This window comes from Myotis daubentonii, chromosome 4 (assembly GCF_963259705.1).
Source record: "Myotis daubentonii chromosome 4, mMyoDau2.1, whole genome shotgun sequence".
In the NCBI taxonomy this organism is placed as follows: domain Eukaryota; kingdom Metazoa; phylum Chordata; class Mammalia; order Chiroptera; family Vespertilionidae; genus Myotis; species Myotis daubentonii.
Genome location: NC_081843.1, coordinates 35,427,860 through 35,452,644, shown reverse-complemented (window position 1 = coordinate 35,452,644; position 24,785 = coordinate 35,427,860). Strand labels below are relative to the sequence as shown.

General features: G+C 42.0%; 1 pseudogene; it reads left to right on the top strand.

Annotated features, from left to right (window-relative positions):
* Nucleotides 1-18,352: 18,352 nt before the first annotated feature.
* LOC132232370 (60S ribosomal protein L7-like) lies at nt 18,353-19,054 on the top strand (annotated as a pseudogene).
* Nucleotides 19,055-24,785: the final 5,731 nt, after the last annotated feature.

Here is a 24,785-nt window from a genome sequence, read left to right as displayed (position 1 = left end):
AAGGACTGCTGTGTGGGGTGAAGGGCAATGAAGAGCTTGGCAGTGAGGAGCAAAAAGGCATGGAAAGGTGAAATGCTGCTGGCTCCTCCGGCATCTATTCTATGCAGTGATGGGACTGGGTAGGTAATGACTTTCAAATTCCTTTTACCTTTTTAAAGAGAAAACCACGGCCCCAAAATAGTACCACTCAGTGTAAAAGCCATATCAAACCTAGATTTAATACCGAATTTAATTGCAATTTCAACCTCTCCCAGAAATGTAATCTTAATAAAGTCTGGAATTTTCTGGTCAAGCAAAAATAAGGTAAATCTGTCATGTTTTCCCCCTCCCCACCCACCCCCCTCCCCAAGAATGAAAAGGCAATCTGCATGATAAAAACCCTTGCATTCCTCTCTCCCTAAAAGAAGTCCTGGTCTAAAAAACATCAGTTTCTTCTTTTGTTAATAGCTCCATTTCATACAACCCCTTCGAAGCATCCTTGTTGCTCCATGGGATGTTGCCCCAGTGAATCATTTAATAAAGCCAATTAGATCTTCAGATTTACTCAGATGAGCCAGGCTGGTGTGGCTCAGTGGTTGATCATTGGCCTATGAACCAGGAGGTCACAGTTCAATCCTGGGTCAGAGCACATGCCTGGATTGTGGGCTCAATCCCCAGTAGGGGCGTGCCAGAGGCAGCCAATTGATTGATGTTTCTATCTCTCTCTCTTCCTCCCCTCTCTCTCTAAAATCAATAAAAACATATTCTTAAAAATTTACTTGATTGAATTTTTTAAACAACTTTGACCCACAGTGCTCATTAGAATGTAACTTCTATGAAGGAAGGAACTAAATTTTGTTTATCCTTGCATCTCCAGCTCCTAGGCAATTAGACAGGCATGAGTAGAATAGAAACAGCAGGCCAGTATAGAAAGCTGCCGGGTGGAATGGGCAAAACTGGGGTGGGACCTTGTCCCCCAGAGTGACCTTCCCTCCCCTAGCATGTCTGGTCATGCAGTTCAGACTCTCTCCCGATCTTTCCTCCGCTGGCATGTCACTAGTCATGTGGTAGACCCTCTCCTCCCCCAAGAGGAAAAACAAGGGGGCCAAAGAATAGCACCATATGACTCCCTTGAGCATTAAGCCCTGAGATAACACCTAGGCCTCAGCTATGTTTCAGCTCCAGGCCCCCCAAAAAACAAGGCCAGGCAGGGTGATGCCAAGGCTGACATCAGGACCAGCTGTGATGACAAATGACCCCCGGCTCTGGCACTACTAATCAGTGGAGACCATGATATGAGAGGATACACCTAGAAAGCTGATAAAATTCTGTTCAGATCCTCCTCTGAGATGTCCCCTAAAATCCCTGTCTTTGGGAAATGGATAAAACCCCTTCAGACAGAGGACTCAGAAAAGACTCAGAGTGTTCTACTTTCCCATCTCCCTCTGCTTCCCCTCCCCTGCCCTTGAGCGTGCCCGCTTTCCCCCCTCCCCTTCCACCAGGAGCATTATCCTTGGTTTCTGTCTCCTAAGTTGCCAGGGTTCTTCTTTTGCCTCTGTAACTTGTTCCTTGAGCCCATGCAGCCTAGCTGGATCACTTTTTCTACCTCTGTGACTTTCTAACTTTTACTTGTATTTGAGTCTTGGCTCTGAATTCTTTCTTACCAGAACTCAAGTACCGAGGTTGCTGAACCCAGGTCCAATTGTTGGTAACATTCTGGTGTGGTTTCCCTACTAACACTAGCACAAGATCAATGTTCAATAAATATTTGTTAAATAAACATGAAATAAAGCCAACACTAGTACAACCATACCCTGCTTAATGATGGAGGTACATTTTGAGAAATGCATTGTTAGGCGATTTTCTTGCTTGAACATCAGAGTGCATTTACACAAATCTAGATGGTATAGTCTACTACACACCTAGGCTATATGGTATAGCCCAGTAGTTCCCAACCTTTTTTTGGCCATGCCCCACCTAAGCATCTCTAAAATCCTGATGCCCCCCCCCCCGCCCCCGTGACATATAATTCTTATTAGTCAAAAAGTGAACACCTGTTCACGTGGAGAAAGCCTAAAAGGCCATTAACTTGGTCTAAACAAGCTTCAAAAGAACATGGCAGCCATGAAAGAGAAAATAAAAGAATAAGAAAATAAAAATAAAAGAAAAAAATAAAAGAATAAAAGAAGTACTGAGGAAGAAATCACTAATAAATTATTAAAAATAATAATATGAAGTGATATGAAAAAATAGCAAAGTTTCAAAACATAATAGAGAACTGAAATGCATGTCAAAACATATATTTATATACTGTATATGAGGCCCTTAGAACCATAAGAAATGCAAAAAATTCACTGTTAATAACTCATTCTTGAATTGCCCACCTTAAAAATCAAATTGCCCCCCTGTGGGATGTGTGCCCCATGTTGGGAACCACTGGTATAGCCTATTGCTCTGTAGGGGAGAGAAAATAATTTTCCTTTTACCTTTCTGGGTTCTTGACTGAGGCATCCCTGTATTAAAAGACAGATTAATAGTATAAAAACAAACAAAAGTTTAATAACATGTATACCTCCAGTATACTTGGGAGAGACCCAAGAAAGTTGAGTAATTCACCAAAATGGTTGAAGCCACCACCTTAAATATCATCTTCAGCTGAAAAGATGTTGAGGGTGGAAGGAGGGAGTTATATGAGGTTATCAGGAAAAACACAGTAAAAAAAAAAAGGGTAATGCTGTTGTGCAGATTTAAGTCTTGGCCTTTAGCATGATAAGAGTTTCTATAGATAACTCCTGGTATAGCAAGGCATACACCCTTACAAGTGTAGATTTCCCTTACAATGTAGTAAATGTTTTTTTTTTTTTTACAAAGAGTAATTTCTACTTGGTTTTCAGAGTTTCTCCCATGTCAGCTGTTTGTTCAAATTAACTGGCCTAAAACAATCCTTATGCCAAATAGACATATTTTGGGGTCACAAATTCTATCCCTCTACAGTACATGCTACAAACCTATATGGCACATTACTGTACTGAATACCGTAGGCAACTGTAACACAATGGTGAGTATTTGTGTAATGTGTTATGTTATGACATTATGACATCACTAGGCAATAGAAAATTTTCAGCTTCATTATAATCTAACTAGAGGCCCATTACACGAAGAGATTCGTGCAATAGGCCTTCCTTCCCCTGGCTGCCGGCACCGGTTTTCCTCTGGCACCTGGGACCCAGGCCTTTGCTCCAGCTGCAGCAGAGAAGCCAAGACTCTTCAGTCATCTTCAGCCTTCAGTCTTCGCTCCGTGCCCGCATATGCAAATTAACTGCCATCTTTGTTGGGTTAATTTGCATATCCACCCTGATTGGCTGGTGGGCATAGTGGAGTGACACCAATTTTCATGTTTCTCTTTTATTAGTGTAGATGGGACCGCCTTCATATATGCGTTGCAGCGCATGATTGTAAAGAGGGCAGTGCAAATGCAGAGATTATCATGTTTGTAAATCCCCTTAAATTTTTTTTATTTTGTCATAATAGACTTGTGAGTTATGTATGTGCTATTCTTTTTTTAAAAAATATATTTATTGATTTCAGAGAGGAAGGGAGGAGATATAGAAACATCAATGATGAGAATCATTGATGAGAAAGAATCACTGATCAGCTGCTTCTTGTATGCCCCCTACAGGGGATTGAGCATGCAACCCAGGCTTGTGCCATTGGCCAGAATCGAACCTGGGACCCTTCAGTCCGCAGGCTAATGCTCTATCCACTGAGCCAAACCAGGTAGGGCTGTGCTATTCTTTATTTGGCTTGGGCAGTTGAAATTATTTTGATATGAGCTCAGTAAACTTTGACAAAAACTTCAGTTTGGAGAACTGGCTCTTTTATGACTGCTAGCGTAATAGTCAAGAAGAAAAATTCATGTTCATTCGAAGTTGCATCGAGCACCTAGTTCTGGCTGGGCCTTGCGGTAAGCAGAGGGGATAAAAAATGTACATAATATGAAGCAGACTAGGACCAAAGACAGACAAAGTAAGTACTGGCCATGCAGGGAATGTAGTAAGACCAGAGGGTATTATTTTTATTAGAATGTTACTTCTATGGAGTGGCCTACTGCACCTTAATCATCTTTGTATCTGCTGCAGCTCTTGGCACAGGCCGAGTGCATGGCAAAAGCTCCATCAGAGTTTTTTGAATATATGTATGTGGGAAAAAAGAATGCCTTAGTTGGCTCAATTCTGTGCCAATGAAGAGGTCCTAAGTTTGAGCTTGTGTCTTTTTGGATCTAGTTAGCATAGCTTGCCACCTCGGATTATAGGGATAGGATATAGTGACTGTTAATTTTACATCAGAATTATGTTTGTCGCCCTAACCGGTTTGGCTCAGTGGATAGAGCGTTGGCCTGCGGACTGAAAGGTCCCAGGTTCGATTCCGGTCAAGGGCATGTACCTTGGTTGCGGGCACATCCCCAGTAGGGAGTGTGCAGGAGGCAGCTGGTCGATGTTTCTCTCTCATCGATGTTTCTAACTCTCTATCCCTCTCCCTTCTTCTCTGTAAAAAATTAATAAAATATATTTTTTAAAAAAAAGAATTATGTTTGTCTATCTTCTTCAACCAGAATCCAAATGCAAACCACTGTCATTTCTGCCTAGATGACTTCAACAGTCACCTTACTGGTCCCATGCATCCATTCTTACCCCATTACCATCAATTTACCACCTAGTAGTTAGAGCAGTGGTTCTCAACCTTGGCTGCACATTAGAATCACCTGGGAATCTTTTTAAAATCTTGATTTCTGGGCCTCATCCTCCAGAAATTCTGTTTCTTTGTTATGGGGTGAAGCCACAACATTAGTAACAAAGAAACAGAATTTCCGGAGGATGAGGCCCAGAAATCAGGATTTTAAAGATTCCCAGGTGATTCTAATGTGCAGCCAAGGTTGAGAACCACTGAGTCAGAGGGATTATATAAAAACATAGTTCTCAATTCACCTGAAACCTTTTAGTGGCTGATCTGTCATTAGAACAAAGGCCAAAATCTTGTAACACAGCCTACAAGGTCTTCTACAGTCTGGTCCACGCTTAACTCTCGGCCTCATTTCTGCATTATTACAGTTAAAAAATAGCGCAGCTGGCATGGCTCCATGGTGGAGCATCGACCTATGAACGATGTGATTCCAGTCAGGGCAAATGCCTGGGTTGCGGCCTCGATTCCCAGCGTGGGCATGTAGGAGGCAGTCAATCAATGATTCTCTCTCATCATTGATGTTTCTATCTCTATGTCCCTCTTCCCTCCTCTCTGAAATTAATAAAAATATATTTTAAACAAACAAAAAAATTCAAATGAGTAAATTCGAAGATCTAATTGACTCATATTATTTGATTCATGAATTGGGTAGCATCCCATCTAGGAACTCCAAGTGGTGTTGTATAAAATAGAAGGCTTTTTTTTTTTTTTATAGGAAGAAGGGTAGGCAAGAGAGCTATTAACAGAAGTAAAGATTATTTTAAGACTAGAACATCTTTTTTTAAAAAAATATGCTCTATTGATTTTTTACAGAGAGGGAGAGAGATAGTTAGAAACATTGATGAGAGAAACATTGATCAGCTGCCTCCTGCACACTCCCTGCTGGATATGTCCCGCAACCAAGGTATATGCCCTTGACCAGAATCGAACCTGGGAACCTTGAGTCCATAGGCCGATGCTCTATCCACTGAGCCAACCAGTTAGGGCTAGAACATCTTCTTTTGTGGATGGAGGGGGGAAAATGGCAAGGATTTTTATCATGCAGGTTGCTTCTTCTTTCTATGGAGGATGGAGGGAGTACACATAACATATTACCTTAATGGTGCTTGATCAGAAAAACTAGACTGGTTAAGATTACATTTTTAAAAAATATATATTTTTATTGATTTCAGGGAGGAGGGAGAGAGAGAAACATTAATGATGAGAGAATTACTGATCAGCTGCCCCCTGCACATTCACCACCGGGGATCAAGCCTGCAACCCAGGCATGTGCCCTTGACTGGAATCGAACCTGGGACCCTTCAGTCTGCAGGTCAACACTCTATCCACTGAGCAAAACCGGCCAGGACAAGATTACATTTTTTGAGAGGTTGAAACTACAATTACGTCAGGTATTAAATTTAAGTTTGGCCCAGCCAGTGTGACTCAGTGGTTGAGCCTCCACATATGAACCAGGAGTTCCTGGTTCGATTCTCGGTCAGGGCACATGCCTGGGTTGTGGGCTGGAACCCCAACAGGGGGCATGCAAGAGGCAGCTGATCAATGATTCTCTCTCATCATTGATGTTTTTCTCTCTTTCCCTTCTTCTCTGAAGTGTGTGTGTGTGTGTGTGTGTTTGTTTGTTTTTTAAATCTAAGTTTCTTATCATTGGCCTTAGCACAAGTGACATCATTTTGGACCTGTGGTTTTCTCTTTAACACTATCTCTCCCTGTCTATACCCCAATCCCACAGGCCTCTTTCAGTTCTAAAAACCCCTACTGGCCGCAGGCCCTCTGCACAGACAGTGCCCCCTATCTGGAACATCTATTCCCTCCCCCTTTTCTTATTTGGCTCATTCATTCATTCATGATTTAATTCATTCAGCAAATACTTATTGAGCACCTACTATGTGCCAGGCACTGGCACTAAATAAAATTAATTTCCTGTTCTCAAGGAGCTTGCTTTCTAATGGGGGAAACAAAAAATAATTGAACAAGTAAAAAACTAAATACAGTAACGTCAGAAGTTGAAAGTGCTGTGAAAACAAAGCAGGGTAAAGGATTGTGAGAGAAGAGGAGCGCCTGAAGAACTCCCCTCTGGAGAGCTGACACCTGGGCAGAGCACTGAAGTGAATGAATGAGCCATGCAGGTAAATGAGGAAGAACATTCCAGGCACACAAAGCAGCAAGTGAAACAGGTTGAGGAGGGAACCTACGTGGGTTGTTTGAGTCCAGCCAGGAAGCCAATGTGACTGGAGAGGAGTGGGCAGGCCAAGGAAGGCGTGATAGAAAACAAGGGCAGAGAGGTAGCCAGGGGCAGATCAGATAGGGACTTGTAGACTTTGGTAAGGAATCTGGATTTAATTTTACATGTGATAGGGAGGCATGAAAGGGTTTTGAGCAACAGAGTGAAATGATCCATTGTGAAAAGATCCCTCTGGATGCTCTTAGAGAAAAGGCTGTAGGGACAAGAGTGAACACAGGAAAGTAGTTAGGAGACTGCCGTGGTGGCCCAGGCAAGAGAGAGTGGTGACCTGGTGTACAGCAGTAGTAGTGGAGATGAAGGGACTTAGGATAGTGGTCAGAAGTACGGTTGGCAGGATTTGCTGACGTACTGGATATGTGAGAGGACAGTAAGACAACAGATAGGTTTTTCCCTCATCCACCTGAGTTCTCAGCTCCAAGACGCTTCCTTAGGGAAGACCTCTGTCATGCAGACTAGGTGAGGTCTCCTGTAGAGAGGGAGAAAGTCACCTGTCCCATATTTTCAGGATATAAAACTGGAACCAGCGTGTTCCTGTCTTTGTTAGCAGTGGCTTTTGTGAGCCATACAAAGAATTAGCTTGGGTACAGTAATAAAATCTGCCAGGGGTCAGAGTCTCTATTCTGTTCTCATCTATTTTTTCCTACATATAGGAATGTTCACAGAGAACATGTGGCCAAAAATCACACCAGGAAGGCGCTATTATTAGCTCCATTTGACCCATAAGGAAACTGAGGCTCAAAAAGGTGAAGTAAGCTGCCCCAGGTCACAGAGCTAGAGGTGGAGGAGCTGGGACTTCAAGCCAGGTCCTGCTTCAGTTAAGAGACAAAACTGTGTGCTCAGATAGAGGAGGAGTCAGTTAGAGGATAAATAGGAGAAAAGAGCAGGAAAAGTTTGAGTACATTCTAGCTATTCATTTTTCAAAAATTTAGGCATAAAGCTGTAATTTTTTTGTTGGTTTACAACAGTTCACCTGCTGCTCTCCTTAAGACTGGAAGCTTCATAGGGGCAGGATCTGTGTCTATTATGCCCCTAGTGCCCAGTTCAATGCCTAGCACCAGTAATACTCAATTTGTAATTGTTGCATAAATGGATGGTGCTGTTACCATGATTAACTTTTTGGAAAGCAATGAGACAATATATATAATAAGACCTATAAGATGTAATATTATTTAACTAGAGTCTGCTGTTGGAAAATATTCAACAAAAGAAAAAAAAAAAAAAGGAGCCCTGGCAGAGTTGTTCAGTGGTTAGAGCTTCAGCCCACCACCAAAAGGTCTCAGGTTGGATTCCCAGTCAAGGGCACCCACCTGGGTTGCAGGTTCGAGACATCCGGCCAGGCAGGGGAGCCTGTGTGTGGGAGGCAATCAATCGATGTTTCCCTCTCACATCAATATTTCTCTCTCTTTCTCTCCCACCGTTTCTGAAAAGCAATGGAAAAAATATCCTGGGGTGATGATTAACCAAAAAAAGAAAAAAGAAAAAAAGAAAGGCATATTCATTTCTGCATTCTCCGTGAAGCAACTGGTCACGTGGATTCTATGCATGTGGATGATGACTCAAAACAAAACAAAAGAAAGCATGTACTTCTCAACTTTGATCATGTAAGGGGGACAGAGCGGAAACTGGTATGTTTTTGTTGGGGGACTAAAGCCTAGAACTGGTACTTGTACTCCCTTGACTACAGCAGAAGTTGGGGTCTGTTCTGGACTTCTTCCCCACAGCATCTTGTTGGTGGTCAGTTCAGGAGAAGTGCTCAGCAAATACCCACTGGAGAGTATTTCACTATTTGAGTTCTCCCAATCTTCAGTGATCAGTCTCCTCTACTTCCCACTTTCATCTGCTATCCAATCAGTCAGGAAGTCTTATCAAAGGCAAATTGATTTATTCATCCAACAAACATTTGTTCAGGGCCTACTGGATGCTAGGTGCTCTTCTAAGTGCTGGTTAAGAGAAATAAATTAAACAGACATAGTCCTTCCCATGGAAGTTACACCTTAGAAGAGACACAGGCTCCTAAGAAATAATCATGTCAGGCCACCCCGCCTCCATTCTGTCTCCAACAGCCTTCAGATAGTTTCCTGGTCCAACCCAGCCTGAAAGCCAGCTGTATTTTTATTTATTTTTTAAATATATTTCATTGATTTTTTTACAGAGAGGAAGGGAGAGGGATAGAGAGCCAGAAACATCGATGAGAGAGAAACATCGATCAGCCGCCTCCTGCACACCCCCCACTGGGGATGTGCCCGCAACCAAGGTACATGCCCTTGACCGGAATCGAACCTGGGACCCTTCAGTCCGCAGGCCGACGCTCTATCCACTGAGCCAAACCGGTTAGGGCTCAGCTGTATTTAAAGTGCAAATCTGAGTTCATATTTCCTGATTAAAACACCGTCTAGGCTACTCAGGACATTGCTTCACTTTCCAATGCACACGGAGCCCTCCAGGATCGCCCCTGCTTACCTCTCCACCTTCATCTCCAGGCACCCACGCGCCCTGTGCACGGAGACGTTTTCATGTCACGTTTCTTCCACCCGAATGTTCTCCAATCGGGGATCTCCATCCTCCAAACACCTGAGTGTCTACAGGGCCGACCACTGCCAGGCTCAGGGCCGGTCCCCCTCCCGGACAGCTTTCTCCCGCCGGGCCCCGCGCCCCCAGCTCCTAGGAGCACAGCATTACCATCCAATCCTACAGTCCTTTCCGTGGCCTGGGACTGTGCCTCGTTCATCAGTCCCAAAGGGCAGGCGCCCAAGAAGCGTTTGTGGGGTTAATGAAAGAGTAACGACAGGTTCTAAAACGGACATGAAGAGCCTCCGAGACGTTTCACTTCCGGGTGGCAGTTCAGTGAGCCCCGAGGAAGGGAGCGGTGGGGGCTGCTCTAGGAGAGAGGCTCGGTGGGCCGGAGGACCCGCAGAGATGCGTGGGCCGAACAAGGCGCCGGCGTCTGCGCAGTAGACATCGCGGGGCGGGCGCGGGGGCTCCGCTGGCCAATGAACGGGCACGGCTCCGCAGGAGGGGCGGGGAGTGAGGCTACTGGGAGGTGGAGGGGGCGGTACCGAGGCTTGGCAGTCCTGAACCTTCTCCCCCGCCCCGCTGTGCCCCATTCTGCCCCTGTGGCCCAGTGGCGACCCAAGTCTTCCGTGCTAACCCTTGCCCCAGAGACGGTCTCTGTAAACTAAAATTTACCTGTTGTCCCCTTTCGAGTCTATCTGGTCCAAAAGTGTGTGACGAGTGCACACAAACAACCTGCACCGAGTCGCCTGAGATCTTGTTAAAAATGCAGAGTCTGATTCAGTAGGCCTAGGGTGAGCCTGCGTTTATTTTATTTTTTTAATTTTTTTAATTAAATCTTTATTGTTCAGATTATTACATTTGTTCCTCTTTTTCCCCCCCATAACTCCCCTCCTCCCAGTTCCCACCCCACCCTCCGCCCTCACTTCCCACCCACTGTCCTCATCCATAGGTGCACGATTTTTGTCCAGTCTCTTCCCGCATCTCCCGCACCCCTTTCCCCCGCAAGGATAGTCAGTCCATTCCCTTTCTATGTCCCTGATTCTCAAGAAATCTAATGAGACCCTCGATCTCATTAATCACCAGTTCATTCTGTTCATCAGATTATTTATTCACTTGATTCTTAGATTCACTTGTTGATAGATGCATATTTGTTGTTCATAATTTGTATCTTTACCTTTTTCTTCTTCTTCCTTTTCTTAAAGGATACCTTTCAGCATTTCATATAATACTGGTTTGGTGGTGATGAACTCCTTTAGCTTTTCCTTATCTGTGAAGCTCTTTATCTGACCTTCAATTCTGAATGATAGCTTTGCTGGATAAAGTAATCTTGGTTGTAGGTTCTTGCTATTCATCACTTTGAATATTTCTTGCCACTCCCTTTTGGCTTGCAAAGTTTCTGTTGAGAAATCAGCTGACAGTCGTATGGGTATTCCCTTGTAGGTAACTGAGGTTCTTTCTCTTGCTGCTTTTTTTTTTTTTTAATATATTTTATTGATTTTTCACAGAGAGGAAGGGAGAGAGATAGAGAGCTAGAAACATCGATGAGAGAGAAACATCGATCAGCTGCCTCCTGCACATCTCCCACTGGGGATATGCCCACAACCCAGGTACATGCCCTTGACCGGAATCGAACCTGGGACCCTTCAGTCCGCAGGCCGACGCTCTGTCCACTGAGCCAAACCGGTTTCGGCCTCTTGCTGCTTTTAAGATTCTCTCTTTGTCTTTTGCTCTTGGCATTTTAATTATGATGTGTCTTGGTGTGGTCCTCTTTGGATTCCTTTTGTTTGGGGTTCTCTGCGCTTCCTGGACTTGTAAGTCTATTTCTTTCACCAGGTAGGGGAAGTTTTCTGTCATTATTTCTTCAAATAGGTTTTCAGTATCTTGCTCTCTCTCATCTTCTGGCACCCCTATAATTCAGATGTTGGTACGCTTGAAGCTGTCCCAGAGGCTCCTTACACTATCTTCGTATTTTCGGATTCTTTTTTCATTTTGTTTTTCCAGTTGCGTGTTTTTTGCTTCTTTGCATTTCAAATCTTTGACTTGATTCTTGTGATCCTCTGGTCTGCTGTTGGGAGTCTGTATAATATTCTTTATTTAAGTCAGTATATGCTTAATTTCTAGTTGGTTCTTTATCACAACATCGAGGGTCTCATTAGATTTCTTGAGGATCTCACTATATTTATCAGCGGTCTCACCAGTCTTTTCGAGGGCCTTACTAAGTTTATCGGCGGCTTCTAGACAGTTCTTGAGAGACCTTAAAAGTGTGGTTTTGAACTCTATATCCTCCATTTCTGTCAGTTGTGTCCTGTTTCTCTGTCTCCGCAATTTTTATGCTTTCTTGGTGCACCCCCTTCTGGTCTTTGTGCGCAGTCTTGTAGTTAAGACTTGATTGTTGTAGGTAATACTGGGGGTGATTTGACCTCCAGGCCAGCTGGCTGTGAGAATCAGCTGTGTCTGCAGTGGGAGACCTTCTGTCCTCTAGGGAGGTGCTAATCTAGCCTTTGCCTGAGGCTATCACGCAAATGCTTCTGCGCAAGGCTTGGGCAGGGCGGGTCCCAGGGGATCAACAGGGCGGGCTGAGCAAGCAGTTATGGCTGCTCTCAGTCCCGTCCCCAGAGGCTCTGCCTCTCAGAGACCCAGCAACCGCTGCAAACCTCGGAGAGAAAGCTGCCCTTGAGTTCCGACCAATGCCAGACAGTCCCGCTTCTCCTGTTTGAGTCTGGGTCCCTAGAGACTCACCCGGAACTGGAGCTCAGAGCCTGAGACTCCCTCCGGATTAAAACAGACAACCGCGCCCTCAGCCGCCAGCCCGCTCCACATGCACCTCCGCACCTTTGTATTTTCTGCACTGCGCCTCCTCTGAGTTTCGGTATGCTTTTCTCTTTCCTTCTAGTTGTAGAATTTCCCCTCTGACAGCCTTCCTGTGGTTCTGGGTGATGTCCGTTCCGTCTTTTAGTTGTATTTTTGAAGTGGTTGTGCGAGGCAGCAATCTCCGGTGTTTACCTATGCCGCCATCTTGGTTTCTCTCCCCATATAGGTCTTTTTTTCGGTGAGCCTGCGTTTATAACAAGCTCCCAGGGGATGCCAATGCTAAGAATTCTCCAACACACTTTGAGGAGCAAAGGTATGAAATTGGTTCTCAAAATGCACTCACCTGGGAATTGATAGAAATACAAATGTTGGGCCCTACTTCACACCTATTGGTCAGTAAGTCTGGGAGTGGAGCCCAGCTGCGGGTGATTTTAGGAGCCCTGTAGGTGATTCTGATGCATGCTCCAGTGTGAAAACCTCTGGACAGGGGGAAGGTCTAATTGAACCTCATCCCTCCACAGATTTGTGGCTCATTTGGCTAAGATCTAGTTTCTTCAGCTGAAAAATCAGATAAAAATACTAATGCCTTCCTAGTGAATCTATTATGAGGAGGAAATGTGAGCTATACATGAAAAGTACTTGGCACACATAATAAACACTCTATAAAAATTAGCTATAGCCCAGCCCTTCTGGCTCCGTGGTTGAGCATGGACCTATGAACCCACAGGTCACAGTTGGATTCCTGGTCAGAGCACATGCCTTGTTGCAGGCTTGATCCCCAGTGGAGGGGGAAGAGGGGGCATGCAGGAGGCAGCCAATCAATGATTCTCTCTCATCATTGATGTTTTTATCTCTCCCTCTCCCTTCCTCTCTGAAATCAATAAAAGGATCTTTTAAAAATAAAATAGCTATAATCATTACCATTACTGCATGTTTATCCCAGCATTATTCACAATAGCCAAGACATAGAAACAATGTAAATGTCCACTGATGGATGAATGAATAAAGAAGAGATACACATGCCCTAACTGGTTTGGCTCAGTGGATGGAGCATCAGCCTGCGGACTGAAGGGTCCCAGGTTCGATTCTGTTCAGGGGCACATGCTTGGGTTGCAGGCTCAATCACCAGTGGGGGGGCTTGCAGGAGGCAGCCGATCAATGATTCTTTCTCATCATTGACGTTTCTATCTCTCTCTCCCTTCCTCTCTGAAATCAATAAAAATATATTTTAAAAAAAGAGATACACACACACACACACAACTGGATATTATTCAGCTGTAAAAAGGAAATCCTGCCATTGGCAACAACATGGATGGACCTGAGGGCACTATGCTAAGTGAAATAAGTCAGAGAAATACAAATAGTTTATTATCTCACTTACTAGGTGTACCAGTTAATAATGCGGATTTTTTCCATAGATGGAGTTACACATATGTTGATATGTATGCGATTTGATATGTATGCTATTTTGTTGTATTGCTCCTTCAGATTACCACTTGTTCTGATCAATGGCACATGCACTTTCTGAGCAGCACTTCAAAACGTACAAAAAAGTGGAAAACTGGGTCTCTGAATGGTCTGCCTCAAAACAAGAAAAGTTCTATTGGGACAGTATCCACAAATTACCTGAAAGATGGGGGAAATATGTAGATAGCAATGGACATTACTTTGAATAAAGCACTTTTGATATTTCTCTTGAAATGATCGTGTTTTCTTTGATTAGCTATTAACCAGTTAATAATGAGGATTAATTATTAACCAGTTAATAGTGCGGATTAACTATTAACCGATTAATAATTTGGATTAGCTATTAACTGGTTAGAAATGCAGATTAATTATTAAACCGGTTAATAATATGGATTCAGCTGGGACCTGCCCTTTCACACCAGACACTCACGCTTCAATTGCCGGCCAAGCCTAGGGACTGCACCTGTGCACAAATTTCATGCACCAGGCTTCTAGTACTAATATAATTTGAAGAAGATTGTTACTCCAGAGTGCCAATTTAAAGTAGGTAATTATGATAACTGCTGAACTTTTATGTCCCCTGCAAATAAGGCCTGTCTATTTTTTTAATCCTCACCAAAGAGGATATTTTTTCCATTGATTTTTAGAAACAATGGAAAGGAGGTGGGAGAGGGAGAGAGAAAGAAGAGAGAAACATCAATGTGGTAGAGACACATTGATTGGTTGCCTCCCACACTCGCCCTGACCGGAGGAGGATTGGACCTGCAACTCAGGTACGTGCCCTTGACCAGGAATTGAAACCAAGACCTCTGGTGTGCAGGCCAACACTCTAACCAAGGAGCAATGCCAGCCAGCAAGTCCTTCCTACTTTTGTAGAATGTTGGCATGGAGATAATTCACGCTACTAGTATGTGAAATACCTTGTTAAGACACCCTGTCCACATATTCTCAACAGTACTCTTCATGAATCATCCCAAGGCTTTATTTGCTTGGTCTACTTCTAAGCTCAGTGGTGCGGAAGCACCTTTTTCTATATAGCAGTTTTCCAGGATTATCTGAACAACAGGGAGTGCCACAGGTTGAGGCACCCTAAGGGACTGGAAACATTTAAAATATTTATCATTAAATATTTTAATCACTAAACCCCTATCTCTGTTCTCTTGAACTTGACCAGCAACATGCCACTGGGCTTACAGGGCTATAAAGAAACTACAAGGAACTGCATCTCTCAAAAGACTGGGAACCCCAATCTAGACACAGGGCACTTCTTTTCAAAGAAATCAAGTCAATTTTCAGAAGACCTATCTGATTAGCATGAAATTTATCTTAAAATAATAATATTTTCATAAAAGTAGTTGAAAATAATATTTTCAGTGAACTTTTGAATCACTCTCCACATACCAGAGAGATATAACTTCCTATTATATCAGACATTTCTTCTATAATCCCAATCCCAGCCCCACCCCTGTGTAAAGCTCACTTTCCTCCCATGTTTCTCTTTTACTCTTCATAACACTTAGGACATTGGATGTGTCGGGGTTTTTCCCCACACCAAGCAATTCTCTGTGACATCGGCTGGGTGTCCTAAAATACAATTCAATTCTGACCATCATGGAAGTTAGCACAAACCCCACAGGTTAAGGGCTCAATCCTACAAGACTGCCCCGGCTCAGGTGCCAATTGCAAGTAATATAGGTCCCCAGGCTATCCACAACTTCTGTTCGACTCAGCTACAAATTAAATGTTCCCACACTCGTCCCACTCCCCCACCCTTCCTTTGATTATTTGCTAGAACAGCTCACAGAACTCAGGGAATCACTTACTTACGTTTCCAAGTTTATTATAATAATAAAGGGCATGATAAAGCCAGATGAAGAGATTCATAGGGAGAGGTCCAGAAGGGTCCTGAGCTCAGGAGATTCTATCCCCTGTGGAGCTGAGGTGTGTCACTTTCCTGGTGTGACTGTGTTCATTGACCCAAAAGCTCTCTGAACACCACACTATTGGGATTTTATGGAATCTTCATCAACCATTAACTCTATTCCCAGCCCCTCTCCAGTCTCTGGAGAATGGGGGGGGGGGGCCTAAAAATTCTAAACTTCTAGTCACGGCTTGGTCTTTCTGGTGACCAGTCCACACCCAGAGTTGCAGTAGAACAAGAGATGCTCTCAATACTCTTATTACTAGGGAAATTACAAGGTTTTCAGGAGCTCTGTGTCAGGAAATGGGAGCAGAGACCAATATGTATATCTATATATCTACATATCTACATATCTATATATATATCTACCTACAGATATCTATATACCTATATCTATATCTATATCTATATATAATTTCACACTCTTCTAAGCAGTACTAGCATGATATTAAAAATAATTCAGATTATTTATTATTCTAGGTTATTATTCCAACTTCTCATTTACATTGCTTTATTTTCCTGGTTACTAAATTTTAATTTCACACACTAATTCAGACTGATTAGTGTGTGAGGAGAGTAATTTTGAACCAGAGCAAAATTAGTATTATGCCTTTATGGTAGGTCTTGTGCTAAAAGTGGTAGATTTCCCTTTTTTATTGTTTTTTAAAGTAAGGGTTGAGGAAAGAGCGAACACAGGGAATATATAAAATAATGTCACTTTAACCAAGTTGCAACAATTTTTAACATTATGAAGATGGAAGCATGAGAAAAGCCTCATTCTTATTCTAATTAGCCTGGGACTTAATTTTTTTAACTTTCCAGCCCTATATCTATGCCTGGACATATACCAAGCCTCCAGATAACCCTCAGATTACCCTCTGAAGGACTAATGTATCCAGACCCTCTGACATCATTACTAGATGTGACCAGGCCTCTAGGAACCAGTCTTTAGGACCACCTGACATCCATAATCCTGACTACCTGTCATCTGAACGATAACCATCCTGAATCAATCCTAGGGCTAAGAACACAAGAGTGGTCATTCTCAAGAATGCACTTTTGACTATAAGAACTTTGAACTTTTCTCTCTTCTTTGGAACACTTCTAGGCTCTTTTTGAATTCGTTCAACAGGGTAGAGTTTTATCACTTTCAAGTATATTATATTGGCCTAAGTTAGTATCCTATTTAATCCTATAAAATAAAGAGCTAATATGCTAATTAGACCGGATGGCGGAATGACCTTCGACCTTCTGGAATGACCAGTGGGTAGGGGGCAGGGCTGTGAGGCAGCAGTCGAGGCATCCAGGGCTGCAAAGGCCTACTCTTGCATGAATTTCATGCATCGGGCCTCTAGTTAATTAATAAAAGCCCTTGAGGGCCATTCTGTAATAGGAATGTTCTCTATTAAAGTATTGACTATTTGCAGATAAATCAATATGAAAAAGATGCTTGGAAATTGTCAGTTTACTTAAGTAATTTAATTGCTCCTTTGAGACTTGTAGTATAGTGAGAATACACCATCAACTTCTGATTACCTGGAATGATAGGAAGGAGGTCAAGTAGGTCAAATATACTTTAAGATAGTAATTAAAACAAAACATAATGTGAAGTACATTTTTAATGTAAATCTATTAACTTAATATTACATACATTTAAACATTCATTGTTCTATAGACATTATTTAAAGCAGGGGTCCTCAAACTTTTTAAACAGGGGGCCAGTTCACTGTCCCTCAGACCGTTGGAGGGCGGACTATTGTTTAAAAAAAAACTATGAACAAATTCCTATGCACACTGCACATATCTTATTTTGAAGTAAAAAAACAAAATGGGAACAAATACAATATTTGTATTTGCATGTGGCCCGTGGGCCGTAATTTGAGGAACCCTGATTTAAAGTATAAAAACCTTTATAAAACACAAGTATAGCCGTAACCGGTTTGGCTCAGTGAATAGAGCATTGGCCTGCGGACTGAAGGGTCCCGGGTTCGATTCTGGTCAAGGGCATGTACCTTGGTTGCAGGCACATCCCCAGTAGGGGGCGTGCAGGAGGCGGCTGATGGATGTTTCTCTCTCATCCATGTTTCTAACTCTCTATCCCCTTCTCTTCCTCTCTGTAAAAAAATCAATAAAATATATTTTAAAAAAACAAAACAACAACAAACACACACACACAAGTATAATAGTTTAAAAACCAAAATATATTTTTAAAAATCTATAAATCGCTTGACAAAAAAATAGCCATGCTTCTAATGGTTAAAATAATTTGTTATCCTCTTTTCCAGCTGGAAGGTGGAGGGTGCAGAAGAGAAGGAAGAGGTTCCTCCTGTGCCAGAAACCCTCAAGAAAAAGCGAAGGAATTTTGCAGAGCTGAAGATCAAATGTCCAAGAAAGAAGTTTGCTCAAAAGATGCTTCGAAAGGCAAGGAGGGCCCAAGTTGGTTTGGCTCAGTGGATAGAGCATCAGCCTGCAGACGGAAGGGTCCTGGGTTCGATTCTGGTCAAGGGCACATACCTCGGTTGCAGATTCCCCAAGGGCACCCCCTCCCACCCCCCCACCTCCCGCCACCTCCCTAGGCCTGGTCAGCACTAGTGCAGGAGGCAACCAGTCAAGGTGTTTCTCTCACATCGATATTTGTCTTTCCCTCTCTCTTCTACTCTCTCTAAAAATCAATGGAGAAATATTCACGAATGAGGATTAAAAAAAAAAAGGCAAGGAGGAAGCTTATCTATGAAAAAGCTAAGCACTATCACAAGGGTATGGGCAGATGTACAGAACTGAGATTCAAATAGCCAGGATGGCAAGGAAAGCTGGCAGCTTCTACATACCTGCGGAGCCCAAACTGGCATTTGTGGTCAGGATCAGAGGTATCAGTGGTGTGAGCCCAAAAGTCCGAAAGCTGCTGCAGCTTCCTCACCTTCGCCAGATCTTCAACGGCACCTTTGTTAAGCTCAGCAAGGCTTCGATGAACATGCTGAGCATTGTGGAACCATATATTGCATGGGGGTACCCAAACCAGCAGTCAGTACATGAATTGGTCTACAAGCGTGGTTATGGCAAAACCAACAAAAACGGAATTGCCCTGATAGATAACACATTGATAACAGATCGAACTTTGCTCGATCTCTTGGTAAATATGGTATCATCTGCATGGAGGATCTGAGTTCATGAGATCTACACTGTTGGAAGTAACACTTCAAAGTACTGTTCAAAGAAGTAATAATTTCCTGTGATCCTTCAGGTTATCTTCCCCACGAGGTAAAATGAAGAAAAGACCACCCATTTTGCAGGAGTTGGAGATGCCGGGAACAGGGAAGACCAGATCAACAGGCTTATTAGGGGAATGAACTAATGGTGATTTTTTGTAATCTGGTCAGTTAATAAACAGTGAGTGCTTTAAAACTGAAAAAAAAAGAATTATCTGTTTTTAACTGAGCTGGGGTTTTTTGTTTTGTTTTGTTTTTTGAGTAAAGCAAGGTTGGGCACTGAACACGCCATCCTTGTTTCTCCCTAACAGTCAGTCCAGCAGACCTTTGGGGTGCTTGACCTGGGTGGGGGTAGGGGTGACAGTGTTTATGGATGGGCTTGAAAGAGTCCACGAGCTCCAGAAAATTGAATGCAGAAGAAAATGTATATACACATGTGCATATATATAGGGTGTCCCCCCAAAATGTAGAGACACTGAACAGCTGATAGCTCAATTGATGTTTCTTTCTTTTCAGATTTAACCCATTGGAATTAATCATTATTCAAAGTGTGACATTTTTTTGGGACACTCTGTGTTTTGGGGAGAAGAAGGGGTCCATAGCTTTCATCAATTCCTTAAAGTAATAAATATAGGAAAGCAAGGACTTTTGTAAGTCATGATGGGGAGGTATCCATAGACATTGAGGGAGCATGAGGGCCAAGTCAGAAGAATCTGTTTTGGATGCGATGGAAGGCCGAGTGGCAGTACTCTAATATCAACACAGCATGTTCATGGTTGTGTTGGATAGGACAAGGGTCTCAAGGTCTGGACCATTCTTATTAAATGCTATTCTTACTAAATGTGAAAATGTAGCACAGACCAGCTGTAAATAGGACAAGTTTGACAGGAACCCAACCTGATAAGTGTAGCCAACTGCAAAGAAGGAATCAACAGAGCTATAGACATGAATCCCCTGTCTCCTTTAGTTGTTGCAAATAAATAAAACTACCTTGTGACAAGCACGTCTTGTTTTTTGATAGAGCACTCCAAGCAGCCAACTCCTTGAGTTTGGTAACAACTGTGATCTATAAACCTGGTCATGCCCATGATCTGCATGTCTTCATTACTAAGGAGTATTTGAGATGGGTAATAGTTGGGTAACTAGGCTTAAGGTCAGAATTCAATGTAATAATTGCTTTTTAGGGTGAATTAGGAGGATGCTAGTGTGATGAAAGCAGTGTTTGTTTTATATTAAACTCTTAGAATTTTATAGCAGGAAGGAATTTTAATTTTATAGTAGGAAGACCTTTAATTCAGCTTCAAGTGAAAAAAATAAAAAACACAAAACCAACCAACAGGAAATAATTTTCTCAAAGTTCCTAGATCTCCTGGTTCTCAGTTTACAGCACTATTATCTCTCTTGATACACGGCAGATGAACTCTTGAAAAAAAGTAATTCCGATACAAAATTATCTGATTCTGGTAAAAAGTCAGGTAGCTCAGTCATTCATGAAGAATGTCTGCGTGAACTAGATTACTGATTTGTTCCAGTCTAAAAAAAATCCCCTCCCACACTTGGAGGCATTCAGATGCTCGATGTTCCAGAAGTCCAGCTGTGACTAAGAGCTGAATAGAAGCTGCTTCCTCTGAAAAATGAGGTCATATCAAGCTGGGCTAGCCTACGCACTAGCTAAGGCTTTGAACCTTCCTAAATGTCAAAATTGTTAAGGTATTTTCAAAATGTTAAGACGTTTATTGATTTAACAGCTGATATAGGATGGAAGCATGGAAAAACCTGAAGAAATTTGTAGTTTAGATACATTTTTACGTGTTTGGAAAGTTTTCAATGTTGAATTGCCTGAGTTTTGCACGTGTTGTGGGGTGAATTGTGCCCCCATCCCCAATTCATATGTTGAGATCCTAACCTCCAGTTTCTCAGAATGACTATATTTGGAGATAAGGTCTTTTTTAAAAAATATATATTTTGTTGATTTTTTTACAGAGAGGAAGGGAGAGGGATAGAGAGTTAGAAACATCGATGAGAGAGAAACATCCATCAGCTGCCTCCTGCACACTCCCTACTGGGGATGTGCCCGCAACCAAGGTACATGCCCTTGACCGGAATCAAAGGAGATAAGGTCTTTAAAGAAGTAATTAAGTTAAAATGAGGTCATGAGGATGGGCCATAATTCAATATAACTGGTGTTCTTATAAGTAGAGGAAATAAGGACACAGACACACACAGAGGGAAGACCATGTGATGACACAGGGAGAAGACAGCTATCTACATGCTAAGGAGAGAGGCCTCAGAAGAAAATGACCCTACTGACACCTTGATCTTGGACTTCTCCGGAATGTAAGGAAATAAATTCTGTTGTTTATACCACCTGGTCTGTGGAACTTTGTTATGGAACCCTGACTGATTGATACAATAGGCAGAAGTCATTTTGCAAGAGAAACACTTCTTTTTATAATTCTACAGGAACATTCTTTATGGCCTTTATTTTTTGAGTATATGCACTGACCGGGGATTGAACCCTCAACCAAGGTATATGCCCTACCCAGGAATTGAACCTGAAACCTTTGATGCACAGGACGATGCTCCAACCAGGCTCTGGGAGATTATACCCAGAAAGGTCTGGAGAAGGAGATTACTCTGACACTCCAGAGTAATATTATCGTAGACGCAAAAAGACAATAGATAGGCTCAGTTAAGGTAAAGATTGACTTTTGTCAAGGAAGATATGGCCTAGGATATGACTAATTGCCATGACTTGATTTTAGTCAAGAAGTTTTAATTTCAGGCCATCCTATGGGGGGTTACTTTAGGTCTTGAGTTTGTAAGGCCTGCCATGCAGGCCTCCCGTGAGCTTGTCAGATTGTTGTGGTCCCTTTTTCATCCACAGCAACTATGAGTTCTTTTTTTTTTTTTTTTAGATTCCACATATAGGTGAGATCATACAGTATGTTTCTTTTTTTGTCTGACTTATTTCACTTAGCATAGTTTCCTCAAAGTCCATAGTTCCCTCAAAGTCTACCAATGTCGCAAATAGTAGGAATTCCTTCTTTTGGTAACTGAATAATATTCCATTGTGTGTAGTATATATAGTCCACATTTTCTTTATCCATTCATTCTTCGATGTACATTTAGGTTGTTTCCATTTGTTGGCTATTGCCAATAATGCTGCAATAAACATGAGAGTACAGATATATTTTTGAGTTAGTATTTTTGTTTCCTTCGAATAAATACCCAGAAGTGGGATTACTGAGTCATATGGTGGTTCTATTTTTAATATTTTGAAGGCCCTCCATACTGTTTTACATAGTGGCTACACCAATTTAGAATCCCACCACCAATACCTAAGAATTGCCTTTCCTCCACATCCTCCCCAACACTTTTATCTTTTTGATGATAGCCATTCTAATAGATGTGAGGTAATAAGTATCTCATGGTGGTTTGACTTGCATTTCACTGATGATTAGTGATATTGAGTATCTTTTCATGTACCTGTTGGCCATTTGTATATTTAATTATAGTACTTGGGGTTTTTTTGCTATTGAGTTGTATGGGTTCTTTATGCATTTTCTTTTTTAAAAAAGATATTTTAAAATATAATTTTTATTGATTTCAGAGAAGAAGAGAGGGAGAGATAGAAACACCAATGATGACAGAGAATCACTGACCGGCTACCTCCTGCACGCCCCCTACTGGTGATTAAGCCCACAACCCAAGTGTATGCCCTGACCAGGAATCAAACTGTGACCTCATTCATAGGTCAATGCTCAAACACTGAGCAATATTTTCAATATTAACTCCTTATCAGATATATGATTTGCAAATATTTTCTCTCATTTTATAGGTTACTTTTTCATTTTATTTATGGTGTCCTTTGCAGTACAGAAGCTTTTTGGTTTGACTAGTCCTACTTGTTTGTGCTTTTGTTGCCTTTGTTTTTAGTATGTAAAAGAATTCTTTTTTTAAAAAATTGATTTGGGGGTGGGGGAGAGAGAGAGAGAGAGAGAGAGAGAGAGAGAGAGAGAGAGAGAGAGAGAAACATACATCAGCTGCCTCCTATATGTGCCCTGACCAAGGATTGAACCTGAAACCTAGGTATGTGTCCTGCCAGGAATGGAATCCATGACCTTTCTGTCTATGGGACAACACTCCAATCAATTGAGTCACATGGCCGGAGGTAAATGAACTCTTAAAATTGGTATTTACCAATTCAGCAGGAAACTGTTAAGAAACTGAGTTGCAGTTTTGCTCACTTGCCTCAAGGCTTGAGAGGGACAAAAGTGACACCGGGGAATACCTAAGTGAGAGGTCAGAAAAAGCCAAATCCCCACCACCCACCACCCAAAACACACACAGAAGGTTCGGGTTGACCAGATGTAAACCTTGGTGCAAGAGAAAAGATTCCTGTGAGAGTAAAACAACCCCAGGCTTTCTGAGGAATGGTAGACTAAATTTGCGTTTCAGAGGAGGTACAAAAAAACTCAAGCAGGGAATTTAAAAGAAGTGGTTCTGGTATTGATAGTGGCCCAGACATGTGGCAAAAGCAAATGTCCCATTGGAAATATGCGAGAGATCCAATTTCTCTGCACTCTGCCAGTACTTGCTTTTATCAGCATTTTTCATTTTAGCCATCCTAAGAGATATTTAGTGTTATCTCTTTAATTTGCATTTCCCTAAAGACTAATGATGTTGAACATTTTCTATCCTATATATAAAATGGCTGTTTATATATTTTGCCCATATTCTAATTGGTTTTCGGGGTTTTCTTTGTTTTTTACTACTGACTTTTTTATATATTCTAGATACAGGTATGTGGTTTATAAATATTTTGCCCCAGTCTATAGCTAGTCTTTTTAAGAAAAAATACATATTTTTTTATTCATTTCAGAGAGGAAGGGAGAGGGAGATAGAAACATCCGTGATGAGGGGAAATCATTGATTAGCAGCGTCCTGCATGCCCCTAATTGGGGATTGAACCTGCAATCCAGGCATGTGCCCTGACTGGGAATCAACTGTGACCTCCTGGTTCAATGGGTTGATGCTCCACCACTAAGCAACACCAGCTGAGCTATAGCTAGTCTTTCTATCCTCTTAACAAGGTCTTTTTCAGAGGAAAAGTTTTAATTTTGATAAAGTTAAATTTATCTTTCTTTCTTTTATGGATCATGCTTTTGATGTCACAACTAAGAACTTGTTGCCTAGACCAGAGTTCTCAACCTTGGCACTACTGACCTTTTGGATGGATAATTCTTTGCTTTGGGGGGCTGTCCCGTGTATTATAGGATGTTTATCATCATCCCTGACCTTGTATCCACTAGATGCCAGTAGCACACGCTCCCCTAGTCATGGAAAAAAAAATGTCTCCAGACATTTACAGGTGTCCTCTGTGGGGCAAAATCATCTTTGGTTGAGAACCACTAGCCTAGCCCTAGGTCTTGAAGATTTTCTCCTGTCTTCTTCTAAAAAGTTTTAATTTTACACAAAGTCTATGAATTAATTTTTGTATAAGGTGTGAGGTTTAGGTTGAGGTTTTTTCCCCCGCCCTCCCCCGATGGATATCAAATTGCTTCACCATTTGGTGAAGAGACTATCATTCTCTATCAAATTGCTTTTATCCTCGTGTCAAAAATTAGTTGGGTATATTTATTTGTATAGGTCTATTTTATTGTTCTCTATTCTGTTCTATTGAACTATATACTGCTTGTCAGCCTTTTGGCTAAGATCAGGTGTTAACTATGTGTCTCCCTCTGCTGATGCCACATTCTTATTTTTAAATCTTTATTGTTGAAAGTATTATATATATATATATATATATATATATATATATATATATATATATACCCTTACTCCCCCCCCCCCATTGACCCCTTCTAGCTCGCCCTTACTCCCCCTCCCCTTGGGCCTT